The sequence below is a fragment of the Myotis yumanensis genome, unplaced genomic scaffold, assembly GCF_028538775.1.
Source record: "Myotis yumanensis isolate MYYU_CA2020_CCGP unplaced genomic scaffold, mMyoYum1.0.hap1 SCAF_19, whole genome shotgun sequence".
Classification (NCBI taxonomy): domain Eukaryota; kingdom Metazoa; phylum Chordata; class Mammalia; order Chiroptera; family Vespertilionidae; genus Myotis; species Myotis yumanensis.
This window is the reverse complement of record NW_027223770.1, coordinates 2,360,620-2,365,350: the sequence shown is the minus strand read 5'-3', so window position 1 is coordinate 2,365,350 and position 4,731 is coordinate 2,360,620.

The window sequence follows — 4,731 nt, the reverse complement described above, 5'->3', positions numbered from 1 at the left end:
ATCAACCAATGAACCAGGAGGTCATGGTTCTATTCCTGGTCAGGGCACATCCCGGGTTTCGGGCTCAGTCCCAGTGTGGGCCTGCAGGAGGTAGCTGATCCGTGATTCTCTCATCATTGATGTTTCTCTCTCTCTCTCTCTCTCTCTCTCTCCCCCTCCCCTTCTTCTCTGAAATCAATAAAAATATACTTAAAATAAATAAAATCTTTCCTTCTGATCTTCATGAAAGGGACCTAAAGAAGGTCTCTAGTCCTGGGCACTTGTTCTAAGATGGATTTGAGGCCAAGAGTGGCGGGTTCGCTGCCAGGGAGATGAACACCCAGTGAGCACGACCCCGAGACAGGGCTCAGTGCCGGCAGGCCCAGGACTCGGGCTCCCTGGGTTTTCTTGCTAAATCACAAAAGTTGACCTGGTAACAGCTTTTGTTTGTTTGTTTGTTTTTTAATGACACTTCATTATAAAAACATGTATAAAAGAGCAATGATGATTTAATTAACATTAGTGACCTAATGGGTGCTTTTAAAAAATTATTTAATAGAGAGCAGAATATATAAAGAGAGGAAATGAGACGTTTTTGGAAAGACTTTTCTGGAATGATTGTCATCCAGGACAAAAGGGGCGCCGAGGCAGGGCGAGCGTGGAGCTGCCCTGCCATCTGGTGGCCAGCGGGGCACCTGCAGGCAATAACTGCGTGGGGAGCCCTGGGGGCCCCAGAATACACAGAAAACCACTTCACTGGAGGCCAATGGACATGAAAAAAAGTTGCCACTGTGGCATCTCATCAATGTTATAACGGAACTAGAGGCCCGATGCACAAAATTTGTGCAAGAGTAGGCCTTCCTTCCTGGCTGCCGGCACCGGCTTCCCTCTGCAGGACCCAGGCTTTGTCCTGAATGTCATCCAGTCTAATTAGCATATCATGCTTTTATTATTACAGATGCCTTTGAATGAAATGGCATTTTTCAAGGAAAAATAAGGATCAACCCCCACCCCCAAAATAAGAAACAATCAACTCCCACCCGCCAAAAAAGCCTACAGAAATCCCGAATAAATAAATAAAACCAATGTATGGTGGTAAATGTTTTATTTTGCAAGTAATATGCATATATTTAAATCTAGCATCCATTGCTACCATCATCTTACTTTTAAAGGACGATAATTCCCAGAGTTTTCTCAGAAAAAAAAAAAGACAGTCCCTTTTAAACAAATATTTATTTATTTAAGTTATTTTTATTGTTGAAAGTATTACATATGTCTCCTTTCCCTCATTGTTTTATATCCCAAATATGAGTGAAATCATATGGTTCTTGTCCTTTTCTGTCTGATTTAATTCATTTAGCACAATACTCTGAAGATCCATCCGTATGTGTTGTTGCAAATGGCAATATTTCATCTTTTCTCATGGCTGTGTAGTATCCTTTGTATATATGTAGCACAGCTTCTTTACCCAGTTGTCTGTCAAAGGACATTTATGTTGTTTCTATGTCTTGATTATTGCAAATAATGTTGCAATGAACACAAGGGTGGCATATCTTTATAAATAAGTGTGTTCAATTATTTTTTGGGGGTAGATACCCAGAAGAGGGATTGCTGGGTCATAGTCTTAATTTTCTGAGGAACCTCCACACCGTTTTCCACCGTGGCTGCACCAGTTCACATTCCCACCAACAGTGCACAAGGTCCCTTTCTCCACGTCCTCACCAGCACTTGTTATTCTCTTGTCTCATTGATAATAACCATTCTAGCAGGTGTGAGGCAGTATTTCATTGTGGTTTTTATTTACATTTCCCTAATAACTAGCTATATTGAGCATCTTTTCATATATCTGTTGGCCACTTTTATGTCTTCCTGAGAAAAATTCAGGTCCTCTGCCCATTTTTAAATCGAATTGTTGTTGTTGTTGTTGAGTTGTGTGAGTTCTTTATATATTACTAGAGGCCCGATGCATGAAGATTTGTGCAAGAATGGGCCTTCCTTCCCCTGACTGCCAGCACCACCTTCGCTCCGGCCAGAGCTGCCTTTCTGCCTTCCCACGCTGCCCAGAGGCCTGGAGCGGTTGGGGTGGAGCTGAACACCTGCATCATCGCCATGGCAATGATGCAAGCGTCCTGCCCAGCCCCCAGCAGCTTGGCACCTGCATATGCAAATTAACCCGCCAGCTTTGTTGGGTTAATTTGCATACTCACGCCTGATTGGCTGGTGGGCATCACGAAGGTATGGTCAATTTGCATATTTCTCTTTTATTAGTGTAGATGGGTATTAACCCCTTATCAGAGTTATCATTTGCAAATGTCTTCTCTCACTTGGTTGGCTGCCTTTTTGTTTTCTTGGTGGTTTCTTTTGCTATGCAGAACTTCTTAGTTTGATGTAGTCCTGTTCATTTATTTTTGCTTTTATTTCTTTGCCTTTGGGGTCAAGTTCACAAAAACCCCACTGAGATCAAGGTCCAAAGTCTAATGCATATTTTGTTTAATGTATTTTATGTCTCATATTCAAGTGTTAAACCATTTTGACTTAATTTCTGTGTGCGGTGACAGAGCAGTCTATTCTGTCTTTTGCATATGGCTTTCCAGTTTCTCAACATCATGTATTAAAGAGGGTTTCCTTTCTCCATTGTATGTCTTGGTCCCTTTGTGGAAAATCAGTTGCTCATATACATGTGCGTTTATTTCTGTGTTCTCAGTTCTGTTCCATTGGGCTCTGTATGTATTTTTCTGCCAATACCATACTGCTTCAATTATTATAGCTTTGTAGTATAATTTTAAGTGAGGGAGTGTGATACTTTAGGCTTTGCGTGCTTTTTCAGGATTGCTTTGGTTATTTGAGGATTTTTGTGTTTCTATACAAATTTGAGAATGTTTTCATTCCATTTATTTGAAAAATACCATTGGGATTTTGGTGGGGATCACATTAAATCTGTATATTGCTTTACATAACATAGTCATTTTAACAATATTGTTATTCTTTAAATCCATGATCAATCAATTTCTTTCCATTTATTTTTGTCTTCTTCAATTTCTTCCAACAATGTCTTGTAGTTTTCAACTTATAGATCCTGCACCTCTTTTGTTATGTTATTCCTAATTATTTTTGTTGTTGCTGTTGTGATTGTAAATGGGATTGTTTTCTTAATTTTTTCTCATATTTCATTGAGAGTATATAGAAATGTAACAGATTTTTATATATTAATTTTGTATCCTGTTAATTTACTGTATTTGTTTATTGTTTCTAATAGACTGTTGATGGAGTCTTTAGGATTTTCTTTATAGATAGAATCATTTTATCTGCAAGTAGTGACACTTTTACTTGTATATTCGTATTTGAATATCTCCCCTACCCCCAATACTTTGACTACGGCTTCCAGCACTCTGGTGAATAAGAGTGGTGAGAGTGGGCATCCTTGTCTGGTCTTGTTCCTGATCTTACGGGAATATCTTTCAATTTATCAGCACTGAGTAGTATGTTCCTGAGGGTTTGTTATGTGTCCTTTATTATGTTGCAGTGCTATCTTTTCATATCCATTTTATTGAGTTTTTAAATCATAAATGGGTGTTGGATCTTGTCAAATGTCTTTTTGGCACCTATTGATATAATAATATGATTTCTACCTTATGTTTTGTTAATGTTGTGTATTATAGTGATTGATTTGAAGATGTGAACCATCCTTGCATTCCTGCAATCAATAAACCCTACTTGATTGTGATCTATGATCCTTTTAACATATTGTTGTACTTAATTTGCTAGTATTTTCTTTAGGATTTCTACATCTGTGTGCATCAGATGCTAGTATTGGCTTATAATTTTCAAAATTTTTTTGTGATGTCCTTGCCTGGTTTTGATCTCAGGGTAGTTTTGGCCTTGTAAAATTAGTTAGGAAGTATTCCTCCTCATTTTTTTGGAAGAGGTTAAAAAGGATTGGAATTAAATCTTCTTGTAGTATTTGACAGAATTTACCTGTGAACCATCTGGTCCTGGACTTTTGTTTTGGGGAGCTTTTGATTACTTTTTCAAGCCCACTTAGGTTTTCCAATTATTCATATTTTAGCTTAGGGAGGTTATATATTTCTAAGAATTTGCCCATTTTTTTTTAGATTATCAAATTTGATGACATACCCTTTTTCATAGTATTCTTGTATAATCCTTTGTATTTCTGTGGTGTTTGTTATAACTTTCATTTTTTATTTGATTTATATGAATCTTCCTTCTTTTTCCCTTTGTGAGTCTAGCCCAGCTGTGGGCAAACTACGGCCCACGGGCTGGATCTGGCCCGTTTGAAATGAATAAAACTAAAAAAAAAAAGACCGTACCCTTTTATGTAATGATGTTTACTTTGAATTTATATTAGTTCACACAAACACTCCATCCATGCTTTTGTTCCGGCCCTCCAGTCCAGTTTAAGAACCCATTGTGGCCCTTGAGTCAAAAAGTTTGCCCACCCCTGGTCTAGCCAGAACTTTGTCAATTTTGTTTATCTTTTCAAAGACCCAGATTTTTTTTGGTGGTGGGGGGGTGTTTTTATATTTTTAATTTCAAAAAATTTTTTATTGTTGAAAGCATTACATATAGTATTATATATGTCTCCCTTTTCCCTCATTGACCTCTCCCCAGACACCCCCATCCCCCACAACACATGCCCTCACCCCCCTACTGTCCATGTCCATTGGTCATGCTTATATGCATGCACACAAGTCCTTTGGTTGATCTCTTACCCCTCACCCACCCTCTCCTGCT